Source organism: Orbicella franksi, chromosome 5, assembly GCF_964199315.1.
Source record: "Orbicella franksi chromosome 5, jaOrbFran1.1, whole genome shotgun sequence".
In the NCBI taxonomy this organism is placed as follows: Eukaryota; Metazoa; Cnidaria; class Anthozoa; order Scleractinia; family Merulinidae; genus Orbicella; species Orbicella franksi.
The window spans coordinates 8,801,140-8,817,400 of record NC_138149.1 but is presented as its reverse complement, the minus strand read 5'-3'; the positions used below and the strand labels follow the sequence as shown (position 1 = coordinate 8,817,400).

The 16,261-nt window shown below is 37.3% G+C and overlaps 1 long non-coding RNA gene and 1 pseudogene across 2 annotated transcripts in view; one reads left to right on the top strand and one right to left on the bottom strand.

Moving 5' to 3' along the window:
- Positions 1-16,261, top strand: part of LOC145488559 (sacsin-like) — an 87,892-nt pseudogene that overhangs the window by 31,005 nt on the left and 40,626 nt on the right. The window lies entirely within an intron of this gene.
- LOC145488588 (uncharacterized) lies at positions 6,036-16,192 on the bottom strand. Its single transcript, XR_014049513.1, has 3 exons — positions 16,034-16,192; positions 13,840-13,920; positions 6,036-11,603 (listed from the first exon to the last, which is right to left on the bottom strand). It is a non-coding gene; the product is annotated as an uncharacterized LOC145488588 (long non-coding RNA).

The following is a 16,261-nucleotide window of genomic DNA, read 5'->3' as shown; positions in this document are numbered from 1 at the left end:
CAGCTAGCACAATAACAAATTATTGACAGCTGTCAGTTATAAGCTGAAAAGAAAACCATGCAATCAGAACCTAAAGTATTCTCTATTTGCCCTCCATACCACTCCTTTCCTCACAGATTAATTTCTCTAGAAACTTTGATAACGTGGCAGTTCTGAATATGATTGAGTCTAGGCTATCACACCTTGTATCAAACCAACATAGGAGCTGTCGTCCATATTAACACTTTTTGTGAAGCACTGTCCCTTGGTTTGATCTTGCTTTAAAGGAGAAAAAGAGAACATGAATATTCTCAAATGTGTACAAGAGGTCACAGTTAAATAATCTAAGGTTCTTTTCTGCTGCAGGTTGAAATAACATTAAAACATCTATCACACATGATTGACAAGGGACTCTTTTGAGAAAGGAATGATGTATCTCAATCGAATTAATTTGCGAAGTAGTTTTCTTAGACTAAGTGCTCCTCGCCCACTGACCACCTGTTTCAGTTACTAGATATTTTTTGGTTTGTGAATCTCCTTTTGGAACTACAGGAGAACTGAGAGTACAAATACTGTGCTACCAACTCACCGGCAAGACAAAAAAATACTCATATAAAATATCTGTAGCATTTAAGGTTTTCTCTTGAACGGTGTTAATAACCATCATCACCATCAACACCATTTTTTCAAATTTTTCAACATAACCAATCAAAGGAGGAAAAGGAAGGATCTTTAAGATAGCCGATATTCACAAATTCTAACAATGACTTCAAATTCTTTTAGGCCTTTCAATCTTTTCTTCTGTTTTTTATTACGAAGTGATGCATGAATCAATATCTTATGCCAGCTATAAGGCATTCAAATTTATCTGAAAAGTGGTTCTATTCACCTAATTTTAACAAGATTGACTGATTCCTGTTTGTAACACGGGCGAGTATAACGACAAAGATTTTCGCTAATTCCTGCTAAAATTCACCCTTAGCTAGATCAGTATCTTCTTGTCGCTCTTTCCTAACGTAATTAAGTTGAGTTTTCTATATTTCTCTTTCTAACATGATTAATCTTACAACAAAATCATTCCTAAATCAAGCCCTATGTTGGCGTCATTTAGTTATACTTCTTTGCCAACACGTGTGTGAGATCCAGTTACACACAAAAGGCTGGTTCAGACAATTTTACCTGAGACAGAGTTAGCGGAATGCAATTAGAGTGTTTCCCTGGGGGCTGTCATACCTGTAAAGTATTTCTTCAAATAGATTTTAGTACACTATAATGTTTTGTTTGCAGAATCATTCCTTCAAAGCATAGTTAATAGAGCGAAGTGGTTAGGAAGGTCGGTAACATAAACGAAGCACACAGACTAAGATTTATGTTGGAAGGTCCCTGACCCTGGACATCTTTTGTTTTATGCTCATAGACTATGCATGGGTTACATTATCACAATGCTTCTGTTGGTTACATGTAGTTGTATGAGCACACATAACCACCTTTTGTATTTTGCCAGGTTTTGTGCAGCCTGGGTCAATCCCCCAAAATAGCCAACAAAAACATACAACACAGAACGTTGCCAATGTTTCCTAACCATTTCCCTCTATTAACTATGCTCATAGAAATGAGATAGAGTAATTAGAATGCAAATAGATGGTTTCGCTGGTTATCATGGCAACTAGCTTTGTAGTATCTTAGCTGCTTCGCCTTTCTTTCATAAACTGACCAAATTACCCCACGTTGGTTTTAAACATGTATGAGAAGCCAAAATTAAAAATGGTAATTTTCGCTTTCTCTCTGAATTTAACATACCACAATATGTACTTGTTAATTATGATTACTAAAGTAACATGCTTTGTTATCCTTGAGTGGAAGAAAACTCTGTCATAATTCTGGAAATCAAAATACGGCTGCCATACACTCTTCTGGAAAGGGAAAGGCAAATGAGCCATGTTACCTGTATGTGTGTGCTAGTTAGTTATGAGGTAGACAGGCAAAATGGTCATTTATCCAGAAGACTGACTTCAGCTTGGACAAACCTGAGTCAACAGAACCTCCACAATGTTGAAATAGGCCAATTTTGATACTTGGCTCCAAGGCTTTGGAGAATAAAAAAAAGTTATATCAAGTGCAAGGGATGTTTGTTTTACTCCTCTAAGGCAAAGAGATGAGTAAGGATTTAAACACATCTGATTTGGCCTAAAGTGTTGCCTATCAGTAGCTAGTTCCTGTAATGAAAGGACAGTTAAATAAGACAAGGAAGGCTAAAATAAAGTCAGATGAATGCAGCCTTTAATAATACTTGTCTCAAATGGCAATTCTTGGTGCAATAGGGGAGCATGAACTGTTTGAAAACTGTTTCAGAGGCAGCAAAAAAAAAAAAAAAAAAAAAAAGAACAGTGCCAGGGGCTACAAAAAGGGCAACAAAATGAGATAGTAAAGTCAAACTTCCTGGATAATCTCTATCACAACTACTTGATTGGGCAGATTAATCTCTAGAAGATCAAAACAAGAGTCTGAGGATGATTATGAAGAATCAAAAACATGAATTATGAGTGTCAACTATGGACGAAAGAGATGGTGATGATTCTCAATTCTGCCGAGGGACCTATCCAATATTCACTTTGATAAATAATGCCACTGAGATGCTTTGTCTGAAACTGAAACAGACCTCTTGTAGTAATGAGTTGTTCGGTGAGAGGCAAAATCCTCAAGCTTAACGTCACAGAAAAGCGCCCTACTGTTCTCACTATGAAACGTGCTATAACTCTGTATAACTCTGTCAGTTAATTTTAATTTTAATTAACTGACAGAGTTAAAAGTGCAAATAGAAGGGTCACGAAGCTGTTCAAAAAGGTAACCCTTACCAACACGGAGTCCAGGAATACACAAATACTTCGGTTTATCCCGTCGATATAAGACCACTACACACACTGAAAAAATGCTCCAATGGAATATTACACCGTGATGACCGCAATCTAGCTCACACTGTAATAAACATCCATGCCACATTGCTTCCTAGCATCCACATTGCATCCACATTGTTCCCGCTCACAGGTTTACAGTGCAGTATTCATCCCCGCTCTCGCAAAATGTTCAGAATTTAGATGTAGGGCAACTGGAACTTTCCTTTAGATTTTTGAACGCGAAGACCCTTGGCAGCTCTGAACTAACACCCTTGCTGATTGGCCCATTCACACGAACAGGCTGATTGGTTTAAATACATCCTAAAGAAATATGGCGGACGTGGCGAGTGTTTATATGAATGAGAAAGAGCTTAGAGAGCTTATAGGAGGTTGTATTGCAGTTCATTTCAGGTGATGTTGAATCGGACTGCTGTTAACGATTCGGAAGGTGAATCTTTTGCGTTAGATTTTAATTTAAAAGATGTAACCTATACCATCAAATGGAAATAAGCTCGGGAAAATACGGTACATAACGAGCATTATGAAGTATAATACAGTTATTCCGACAGCTAGCGAGCTGCGGCTCGCCACAAGCGGCCTTATATGCTGTTTTTGCTGTCCAATATTCATGCACAATTGGATTTTCTGCGTACGGAAACAAAGTAGAGCTAAGGGTCGGGATGAGAGAGTTTGACGCGTTTGTTTATGTTTATATTATTAGAACTGAAAAGAGTGTATTTGAAATAAAAAATTTGAAATAAGCCTAAACCTAAAACAGACGGAAAGTCTATTTTTAAGGAATACGTTTCCAGACACAAGAAAATAGAAACGATTTTCCGTAGCAAAAAAACAAGGGTCAGTAAAGTTTTAGATTTAAAATTCGATAAAAATAATACATATTGATTTTTTCTGCTGAGGCTGAATAATTTTATTCTGCCGATTTTAGGTTAAAAATATTCTTGTGAATATTCTTTAGTGTGGTTATTGATTAACACATCATGTGTTAAGGGATAATTTTTACCATAAATAGATACGCACGTGTTTTCTACAATCACTTAGAGTCTGGATCAGTCAATGAACAGAATAAAAACCTTACAGGTTATGACATTTCTGTTGTCAAATGTTTTTGGTGTCTGGATGGTGTTATTAAAGCAATTTTTGAGCCAGCCAGCAGACATTAAAGACTTCTCAAAACAATGCACACTAACTTCTTGCAGAAATGTTATTAGCATTGCACATTTGGCTAGTGCTGTTTTCATTGCTTTTTGGCTAGTTTTGCTGTTTAGAGAAATGAAGAATTTAATACGGTTTAGGTTAGGGTTAGAAACATAACTGTATTGTAATTACGAATTTTCAACGCACAAAATTATGTTCTTTTCAGCCTAAGCCTTAGGTTTGTTCTTTGCAGTATTCTTAAAATTTTGCAAATTTCAACCTCATTGTTCTTATAGGTGAAGGAGATGATTTATATCTATTATGTGTTCAGTAAGAACTAATTTACAAATAAATGCATAGGAAGGAATTTGAATTTACTGCATTTTTCCTGTCTGGCCTCCTCCACGGCCTCCTCCAGGGTTTCCTCCCCATTGGAGAAGTGAGATCTGAGGATATGAGTACCTCTGGATGGCTAAACTGCCTTTGATTACCATCTTGGCACTGTTAAGGGCCAATAAAAACTGTTATGAAAAAGGTTTATGGGTGATAACAAATTTACAAGAGAATCTTACTTACCACAAAAAGACAATAGAAATAGCTGATCTACAAGATATGCACTGCTTGTGCTACTCTACAATAATCCGTCTCCTTTCTTTAATACATATACTATTTGTTTTTACAAAATTCATTGCGTATTTAATTACAGCCGGGTGGTGAGTTTTCTTTGCAATTCTTGAGTTTGTTACCTTTTTTATTTTTCTACCAGTCAGGCAAGCAGTGGATCTTACAGTAAATAAAAGGAATAACTTTGAGAAAAAAGTTGTGAAACCTGTATTACCTGATGTTGTTTCTCTTTAAATTCTATCTCATGATCATAACAAACATGACAACAATTCAACACATTTTCAAACACCGAGAAGACAATCCAAATCATAGCACAGCATAGCCTGTATTTTTGATGCAATTTTAGGTGTTTGGTATGTGGTGAAACACTTTCCCAAGTGTTTGATATATATTGGCTGTTTTTATACCAGAGGATGCATTATCCATCCCGACAGCTAATGCATAACGACAAACCACAGCGTGCCAGCAAAGATGATACCGTTTGTAGTGACAGAAGCATCTTGCTAAGTAAGTGTGGCAGACATCCAAACAATTGCAATTTACAGGATTTATTTGACTGTCTACCTTCACCAACGTGGACTTCGCTCACCAGCTGCTCACTCATGTGGCAATAGAAATCGAGCCTATAAACCATGATGAACATATTTGTGCTATTAATTTTTCATCCCCGGCTTGGTAAGCTAAATGCAAACAAACACTAATTGGACATTATGATGAGAATTATGGAACTGTCTAAAAAAAAAAGTAAATATATTATCCCTCAACCCTCTTCCCCACCCCCCCCCCCCCACCTCTCTCTCTCTCTCTGTAATTTCCTGGGCATGTGAGCCCCCCACCCCTCTGGAATTTCCAACTCCTTCAGTGGGGGAGGGGGGATGGATATTTCCTGGAACCACACATTGTAAAAATCTGTGCTATATATTTGACATTCCACATCTAGACAACTGTCATAGCTATGATTTTCTCTGTTTTTAAACAAATTCATGAATTACTGGGTTTAGAAAGGGATCATAGATATTCCAAGGTTGCCAACATTCAGGACTGAATTTGTGAGAACCTCAGAGGCAAGGATCCTTTTGTATCACAAGGCAATCATTGATTGCCACACAAAAAGCAATTGTAAGAGAATAATCAGCAAAGGATAATTGGTAGGATATTTTCTCAACATAACCAGAACCATAGCTTGGGTGCCGACTTAGCTAAGTGACATAGCTCCCGATGAGCCACCATTTTGAAAATCGTCAAGGAGAAGGCCCTGGGACAAGGTTTTGTACCGTTGCAGTTATGTCCTATGTGGCACCATTCTCGTCCCCATAGCCCTTTTTGCTCCTCTTAGCCGGCGGGGCCTTGGCATGAGAATCGAAGGACCCTTCAATTCTCATGCCAAGGCCCCGCCGGCTAAGAGGAGCGAAAAGGGCTATGGGGACGAGAATGATGTGGCAGACATGTCCTCTGACGTAATGTGATATATTGAGCCAATGATATCATGCGTTCTGTTTAATAACACGCAACGTAAGACTGGTATGCAGCGGCTATTAAGATATGCAGCGGCTATTTGTAAGAATTGCATTTACCTCACATGATCTCTATCGGAAATTGACCGTGTAGTGTATTTTCAGTTTCAAATTCAACATGAAAGTTTGATCGAAGATTTAAACAGTGGTTGCTCTCCGGTTTGCGAACTGCATGTTCCCCACCAGCCAATATTAAACTCTGCGCTTTGATTATCCTCAAATTGTTCAGATCATTCAATAATATTACAGAGGCAAAACAAAATCTCTGAGAAGCAGTGTGACCAATTTTAGTTTTGGTGCCGGTGCTGTAAAACTACCACTCAATCTGCGCAGTATTTCTCTATTCCCAATCTTGTCACTCGCACGAAAGCCAGTTCGCGAAAGCCCTCTTCTCAGTATAAGTTTGTTGAAGCTGACTGAAACTTTTGGGGTAAGCCGTCTCCTGTAGCATCGAACATTTATTACAGAAAGTTTCTTTTCTAGTAGATTTTATGGCCGGAGTGTTTTCTAGCTGTTCCTAGTTCGGTTTGCTCTATAAAACAGCAGTAGTAGTCGAAACACCACAGAGCACTTTGAGGCCTATTCAAAACACCACAAAGCGGTTTGTGGCCTATTCAAAATGCCACAGGGCGCTTTGTGGTGTTTCATTTTGGGATTTAACATTGAAAAATGAATGGCTCGTTGACTCGCAAATATCTCACAGCTATTTTCTGAAATAATTTGGTTTTTCCATTCTTTCACACCACAAAGCGCTTTGTGGCCTATTCAAAATACCACAAAGCGCTTTGTGGTCGTCATCGTTATCATAGTGATCCTGCCACTGAGTTGAAGTTATACTATGTGGACAGAACTGGCAGAGGGGCTCTCTTATTTTGACAGGGAGGTTGGCAAGATTTCCCCACAACCCCTTATATTAATTGTGCATGCAATTTTTTGACTGACTCGTTCTTTTCACGATTGCCGTTTGAGTATAGTGTGATAGTTTGAGATAGTTGTATACATAATTAATGTATGGCGCTGTATGGAAATCGTACCTGGAGGTTAGCCGAGTGCTCTTAAAGAAACCTCTGAAAGAAACCAATAGATTTTCGCAAACGTGCTGAGGCAGGTTACGTTGAACACTATTTCAATTTTTGTTTTTAGAAAGAAATATCACCGAATCTCCAAAATAAGACTTGACACCCTTAAAACCCGGGCTATTCAATCGATGACAAACGATATCAATTGATAACAATCGATATCAATTAATCGATTGATATTGATAATCGATGACCAATCGATGGCGAAGATTCGTGTGGTTATCGATTGGTATCAATTATCAATACCAATCGATAGATAAATTGGTATCGATTGGTTGCAGATTGACAGAACCGGAAGCAACGCATAAAAACCACAACTTTGTACGCAGTACAAATTGTTTACAAATTACAAATTGTACGGACTGTTTGTTACAGTTTTAATAAAAAATAATAATTCACTAACACAGAAATATGTGCATGTAGTGGCCGAAGAGGATCCACAAGCTCGAACTGTAGGTGGCCAAGCTGTCCACAATGGTTCACAACTTTAAACGCATTTCTGCGTTCTCCCCTCTTCTTGTTTGCAGTGAACACTTCGAATTCACCGGCAAAGGTGATAGCCTTTGACGATGCACTTTATATTCAGTAAAGCCTCTATCCGGACGTCTTGCGTAGGTATTATGACACGGAAAGGCAATGACGGGCAAATGGGTAATTCAAGTACAGAAGCAACGAGGTATATTCTTTGCGTTGAGAAGACTGGGTCGGAATTTGTTTCACCAATTTCATCCCCAGGGCTTCCTAATATATAGATTTAGCCGAGCCTAAAAGCGGAGCTCGTGAGTTATTTTTTGGAATGTTGTTACTGATGCAAATAATCCAAGATGTACATGTATGTGAAGTAAACTGCGAGCGATTTTATAGTTTCAGCCCAAACTAGGATTACATCAGCAGATCGAGGTGTAAGATGGTGTGATGATGAAAATAGAGCCATGATTTCAAGCATTTCAGGGTAGCCACCAAACATGTTGATCACATAACAGAACTGTCTTCTGTGCTTTTTGGTGGCATTTCCTGTTCTTTCTTATTGAGAAAGACAAGACATTGTTGTTAATCATTATATTCTTTCTTAGTGAACAACTGGGACTCCCACACAAAAGAAGTTTACACATTTTTTTGTTGTGGGGTATGACTGAAATGCAGTGGTTACAATATACTCAGTCCCCAAATTTCTACCAAATGAAATCTCACAGCGGGTGCCTGTTATTAACCGGGAGAAGGATGAAATGAAAGCAGAGGGTTGAAAATTAGGAGTTCAGTGATACTTCAACAACAAATCACTTGTTTCGGTTGGAGAATCTTGTGCTGTGTTTGCATTTGAACTTTTACCAAGGTGAACAGTTACTAAGGTCAGGTTACTTAACCATGGTACATTTTTCTGGCTCAAATAACTCAAGTTGATCTTTCAACATTCGTGCGCGCTGCATTAACAACGTCATGAAATCGAACTTGCACGAGGATCCCACCGCAGTGGAACAGGAGCAAATTGAGGTGCCATCATTTTCATAGGTGAGGACCGCATTCCATAATATTGCGGCAAAAATTCAGTTGCTTGATCATACCCAGAGTATGCATTGTTATATGCGTATGCGTAGATACGTCGTGTATGCAGCACCCTCCCTGGTGGCAAAATATATCGACAATAATTACACAACAAAGGATCGACGTTTGTCTAGAGAAAGTTGTAAGTAATACTGAGAATGAAAAATACAATGCTTTCTTTTACGAGACGGATTGTTCGCTGTAAGAAGATCGATCCATTAATCTTTCCATGTTATCTGCCAAGATTGTTAAAACTGGAAAAGAAACGTTTTGTCGCACAATCCGCTCACCGCGGGAAATGAAATATTACACCACCACAAGCGCATATATCTGTCATCTTGACCTTGGTTACCAACTGTAACCATGCCTGATCACAGAGTAATTACAACTTTTACCTCGGTTAAATTTCTTTTGTCTTTTGCGGCATTTACCAAAGTATCAGTTGGCGTTTACACACGGAAAATGTTTACCTAGGTAAGTAAACTCTGATACCTCGGTAAACCGTTCAAGTCTAAACACAGCATTAGAGGGATTTATTATGTTCATTGATTTATAGCTCTATTGTTAGTCCTCGTTTGTAGGCACACCCCTCAGGAATTTAGCATTGAACATGGAATGAAACTTACGTCGGATACTGATATGGGTATTTCTTTTTTCACAAGTCTATGGATCTGGTCATGACATTGCAAGGTGAAGAACTCGACCAATGTTTTACCAACACGGACTTCGTACTAGTTCAATGACATAATTCAGTTATGACAAAGAAGACTACAAATCTTTTTTTAAATTTATCGCTAGACTGGAATTTATACCACTAGCATTAGCTCATTTAAGTGCCCATTAGCTGATCTTTTCGAGCCCTTGCTGAAGATAATTTATTTTCATATAACCTCATCATTTTTAGTTAGTTCAGACTTATTTCATGTGTTTTAACTTTTTCATGATCAGTAATGATGACGTCAACAGGCCACGCCCTTGGTCATGTGACTAACACTGAAAAAATGCAAAGGCTCCCGGGAAAATTACCTTATCGGGATTTTTTTCATTGATTTAACATTTTAAATTTAATCCTCATTACGCTATTGCTGGTTTTCAGTGTCACGCAGTTCAAAATAGATCAAAATAAAAATCAAAACCGTTCAATAAATAAAGTCCAGAATCTGGGAAGTAAAAGAAAGTAGATATGCAAAGACTCTCGCCAAGATTCTGCTTACAGCAATTTTTCTTATGCAAGATATGTGGAGAAATTTTTTACCCAAATTTATAGAGATTTGTATGGAGAAGCCATGCTGGTGCCCATCCGTATGGGCACCAACATGGCGGCCGGAAACCAACAGAAACATCTGTTACTGAATTTTGCTACAAAAGCGTGAATTTATCCCGCGAGGAGCTCTAAAACATTAAAATAATACTTTCTCTAAGACATGAACTATTCAGATAGCCAAATTCTCTGAAATAAGTCACTCTTTTGACCATCATGACAGCCCTCTAGGCCGTCATGTAAATGCCGAGTCACGCAAAAGCTTAGAAATTCAAGCGTAGTGTATCACAAAACCAAGAATCCATTCGGATCGAAAATTTGTATGAAAATTAGTTTTCAGCTGCTCTTATACATCATTAAAGTAAAATCTCAGGAAGATCAATAGTTTTGTAGTTTGAATTTTAGTGACATCATGTGCAAACCAGCTATTCGTAGATTTTGTTTCATTTCTACAAGGTCAGATTTTGAGAGAATTTCAAAATATTGAAAAATTCGTAATTTTCTGAAAAAAGTATAATTTCAAACAAAGGAGTGCATAGCTATGTTTCCAAAGTTGGCTTTAAGTGAAACTCATCGAAAAAGGCTGGATTTAATGAAAAACTGCATTTCCTTTACCATTTAAAGAAACCAGACGTGAGCCCGATATTTATTGGAAGTTACCCTATCAGCGCGTGCGCAGTTTACACTAACAGCGCACTTCGGTACGATGAAACAAAGTGGCACGGAGTTCGTTTTTCTCTTTCTTTTGCTCTGTTTTTCTGTTTTTCTCTTATTTTGTCTTTGCTTGTACTTTTTATATCTTGCATTTGTGAAACACAAAGAAAAAACATCTAAAATGTAAGCGAATTTGCAACGTATTGAGTTGTTTTTATTTTCTTCGCTCAGGCTGACGTAAGTAACGGGAAGTGAAATTTCCCTTCCTCAGCAGCGCGCGTGAGCGTACGCACAAATCGGTCAATGGGCTCTTAACTAGAAAACCAAGGAAGGTGGCCACAGTTAGTCATGCACGACTGTGAATGGGTGTTTATAACAAAGATGAAATGTCTGTCACCTTTTTGTCCCTTAAATCTAGACCCAACAAAACTATTCACAGACAACACAGTGATTTGTGGTTCATTTAGTAAAAAAAAGTAATGACATATTTTCTTCAGCCTTTGAGCTTGGGTTAATTTGAATAAGCTGTTGTAAATGTTGAACAATCAAAACAATTTCACACTCATCCTCTATTTACTTAACTATTAATTATTAATACATCTGTGAAAGAAATACTGATAAAAATTTTAAAAATCTATAAAATAAATACTGATTATTCTACATCACTGTCACTAAACTCATCCTCTTTTAACTTTCTGCAGAGGTCTTCATCATCAATGTCTTCTTCTTCTTGCCCTTCTGCTTGTTCTTCTTGATCCTCTTGTGGTTGTCATCGTCGTCGTCGTCGTCGGCCTTGTCCTCGTCCTCGTCCTCGTCCTCGTCCTTCTCCTTCTCCTCTTCTAACTCCCCTTCCTCCTCATCGATCATATCATCTAATGCCTCCAGGTATGGTTTGGCCAGGCTATTAAAAATGTGGAGAGGGTTTTACTTCATTAATAGACACCACAATATTGTGGAAAACTGACATTTGCTGTGAAGGGGCCCATTTCTTGAAACTTCCTGGCTACTCAAGGGCTTGTCAACTTACAGGGACTGTTTTCAGGCTGCTGTTTTGGGCCCAAAGCACCACACTACCTAATGAGAATTTTTATTAGTATTAAGGTCATGTAAATTTAACTCAAAAATCCACTGAAAGTTTCTAATACAAATTGACTCTCATTTCTGAAACAAGCCATGAACCCAAGTTTTGTGAGAAGCTTGCCCCAATAAAGCTCGCTAAATCAAAGTGGCTAGTCAATCAGTGATTGTGTGAACCATAAAAAGCATTAATCCCTAGTTATGAAAACACAATAAAATGCTTGATATTAATTACCTCCTTGAATTTTCAAAGATGCATTTTGCACCAGTATTTGGAAATAACGTTTGTGTTAAAAAAAGTCTTTCTACACAAATTGCACCATACTGCAATATCTTGGCTACAATTTTTACTGTTGTGACTCAAAAAGAAATGGGGAACTGTTGTCAGGATTGTAAGCTACTCCCTGACTGATATCTGGTGAGGCAGAGAAGCAGTTTAATTTGTTTTTCTATGATTACAAATACAAAATGGGCACTACAGGTACAGGCTAAGCCACCTTTTCGCAGTTCCTTAGATACTGTAGTTAAAAAGACAATTAATAATAACAACAATAACAAATAAAAATAGCAATAATAAAAACAACCACAATGATGACAACAAAAATAATAACAATAATATTAATGATGATCATGTACTTCAGGGTATGAATCACGTTTTCATTCATGACAGTTGGTTCATCGTATTTGACAGATAAAAGTGCTTCAGTGAGTCTATTTGTCAGAAAAGTGGAGTCTCATCAAAATGTGTGGGTACAGTTCGTGGATGTTTAAAATCTTTTGAGGGATGTGCTCTATGACTGATTAATCACCCAATGAATCACTGTTGCAACACCAAAACAAGAAGGCAAGTTTATAAAATAAAGTTGAGCATTTCTGCTGAAACTTTCTTATGAGTGCTACTGTAATGGGCAACAGAAGTCTACTAGGTAGGCAACTAAAAAGACACATGGGGAACCAACAAAAACAGAACTAGTTACCCAAAGGGCAAATTAGCAAGAAAGTTAGTGTCAAACACTGCTTTAATAGCCGTCAAGCTCATTGTAAGAGCTTTGCAGCACCCAAAAGTTTTCTTTACTCTGCCCCCTTGACTCCTCAACCTCTCTTAATTCATTTATATGTTTGTTGTGCCCCAAACCATTGCAGGAAAGAAAATGAGTGCTTTGCAGGCTGTGAGTATACATGTAGAATACAGTAGGGGCAATTGTACATGTATGGTTTACCAGTTTTGTCATTTAAGTGCTGCTGGTTACTTTGTAAATGGCACTTCAAAAGTTAAGGTTGTTATTTGCTAACACAGAAAGCTCAAGTTTCTACAGGCTGTCTTGTTCACAGCTTTTGGGGTTTTAAATAAGAGTCACAACAAAGAATAGAAAAAATATGTGCACTGCGACAAATGCTTAAGTAACTACATATGATATGCAAATATCTTCTGTGTAACATGCAGCAAAAATTGCTTGTATAACTGCCATACATCTGTACCTTAACCTATAATACACCACAGAACCTCCCAAACTACCGGTAAATTGAGAATTTTATTTCATATCAATTTAAAAAAAAAAATTATTTTGTTCTAGTGGGGACAATGGGTTATTGACTAGTTTAATGGATACACAAGGATATTAAGCTATGTATTAAAGAGGTACTGTACAATCACTTCTTCCTTAAGATTTTGAAAATCCATCTACTAAACACTCCCTGTGCTAAATTTTAAGCCTTCATAGCAGGGATGAAAAGGATTTAAAAATTAGAAACTGGCTAATTTATCCAGGTTCAGAGATGCGTTTTGAAAAATAATAGCCAAAAAATAAGTTGGCTTTCTCTAACACATTTGGTTTGCAATGTTCTTCTTAGTATTTCTGGTGTATTTAGTGTACCAGAAAAAAACTCATAAGCTAACCACATATTGAAGGATAATATAAAGACATAAACCCTAAAATTACAATTAAGACCCATTTATGTACAGGTAACAAAACAATGAATTATTTTGGCAAGACACAACTCTAAAAAAAATTATCAAGACATGGCAACTGATACTTATAATAGTAAGGGCTGATGCTCACCATCCCTAGTCCCTTCTCTACTAAGACTTTCTTCAGTTTGTGCATGTTTTCCCTCATCCAACCCATGATGATCATCCATTACTGCAAAAATAGAAATTCAAAGCATTATTAATAAACACAAAATCACACAAATGCAATTATACATGTATTTTAAGTTAGATTGACTGTTTTAAAATAACATGCAGGCTTGTAGAATAAAAGCTGTTCCTCGGTACAGGGAAATTTAAAAGAAAACAAAATTCAATCAGAAACAACTGCAAGAGTAAGACTATTTTATCAAGACCTAGGTTTTTAAAGTCTTTTTCAACAGACAATGAAACCAAAACAGAACAGACTGAATCTCTAGTGGCAAAGTTTGGCTGGTGAGAACTACATCATATTTACCAAGTGATAAAAGACATCCTTGGGAATAAAAAAACAAGTAGATAAACAAACCCTTTTCCCTTTCTTTAATTGTTTTTACACATTAAAAGAACAAACAACCCAAGTATCCAAAAATATGAAAAAAATTCTTCAGAAGATAACAATGGTAATGTTCCTCACACAAGAGCTGGCACAAAGAAATGATGGCAATGCCACCTAATGAAGACATGACAAGGCATTGGCATGTATCCCTATTATGTACTAATTAACGGACTAGCCGCATAGAAATGGAAACCTGGGCAAGTACTTCTTGAAGCAGTGTCACATGATGACTGTCTACACTAGCTACGTGTCTACAAAACATTGCTTCGTAACAAACCGCTTAAAGGATGCCGGTCAACAGCAAAAGAAAAGAAGGACAAACAATCCCAATAACCTTAAAGTTTACTGCTTAAACTAAGGTGATTCCTTAGTATATATTACATTGCGAACCTTTCAAGTGCAGAATTGTACACTTATTCAATAGCATGCAAAACAAAATCATTACTCATGGACACAAATTATGACTCTAAAATCCAACAATTTGAGGAACTTTTTGATTGTATATGTCATCTGGATTATTTTAGATTCTTTTCCATAAGTTGTTTACTATGTTCTTCCTTATGCTTAAAACTTCATGTATGCCTATCAAAGGTCATCAAAAAATTAAACTATACCTTCCAGTCACTGCAAAATGTAATGTGGAGTGATGAAATAAATGAACAGTACTAGAACTGGCAAAATAAGGTGAGACTGGTAAATCATATCTCTTTTGCAAGCATGGTGACCTATTTTAATTTATGTCTAGAGACTGTGCTTGGTAGGGAACATTCAGGGAAATGTATTGTACATTTGTTTTCATGATTGTACCCAGGAGTTTACTTTAAGCTTACTTTAAAATCGGTAGAAATCATTGTCAGTACTGATAGCAGAAAAGAAATATCAGACAAAATGAAGGCTCGAAAGTTCAAACAGTCACAAGAATGGTAGACTCGATTTCTTGACATCCTGAACTAAACTCAAATTTCTTGAACTGTAACCAATTTCAATCCTCGCAATCCTGCACTTTATTTCGAAACTACTGCTTTTGCTTTGCTCTATAGAGAGGGGGGGGGGGGGGGTCTTGTCACGAAGTCACGATCGTAAATTTTAGATTTCATGAATCACATTAAATTCTCTAAGGTCACGGAAAAATCTGATCACAATGCAGTGAAATTCAGCTACGAACTCAACTTTAGACATTCACGATTTATTTCTTATCTATTCACGATTCACAGCCAAGGACTTTTGCATTTCACGCCTCACGGAATACACTTCAATCACGATTCACGGAACACTGAGTTTTTTTTATCAAATCACGATTCACAGAGCACCAAAAAACCGGATCATGGCGTCACGAAAATACCCTTGCCCCACCTCTATAGAATTTTCAATCCAACTAAGCTGTATATTTGGTAGCATTTGGCGATACCATGTGGAAATAAGCTGAGTGAAAATTTGCTCTGACGGCATGACAGCGTTTCTTTAGGTCCGTGACGAAGACAAATGATACTTCGCAGTTTAATTAATAGCACAATGGATCTTAATTGCAAAATGCAAAACACAACAGTTAAGTGTGGACTGTACAAACTAGTGCCAGCTTAGTTCGTGCCGCTTGAAAGCAACACGATCAACAATACTTAGATTGCAGATGAACATGTCGAAATGGCTTGGTAAAATTGAGCCATTAATTACTCACTCCATTACTACAGACAACATGATACAATACATTACACTTCACAAAGCTTCTTACCAACAATATTAAGCTTCAAAGGCAGCTGTAAATGTGTTTCGGAACATGCAGAAAGATCCGGCAAACACCCTCACTGTAACGATCACAATCGATAGGTTTCGACAGAAGCATATGCTTCTGGTTTCGAGCTTTCACCTGGCAAACACCTTCCCGTCCCCTAGTAAAATACTCTCACAACGCATTTTCATTGGAAGAAACAAAAACACACACAATTGGTCAAAAGGTGTT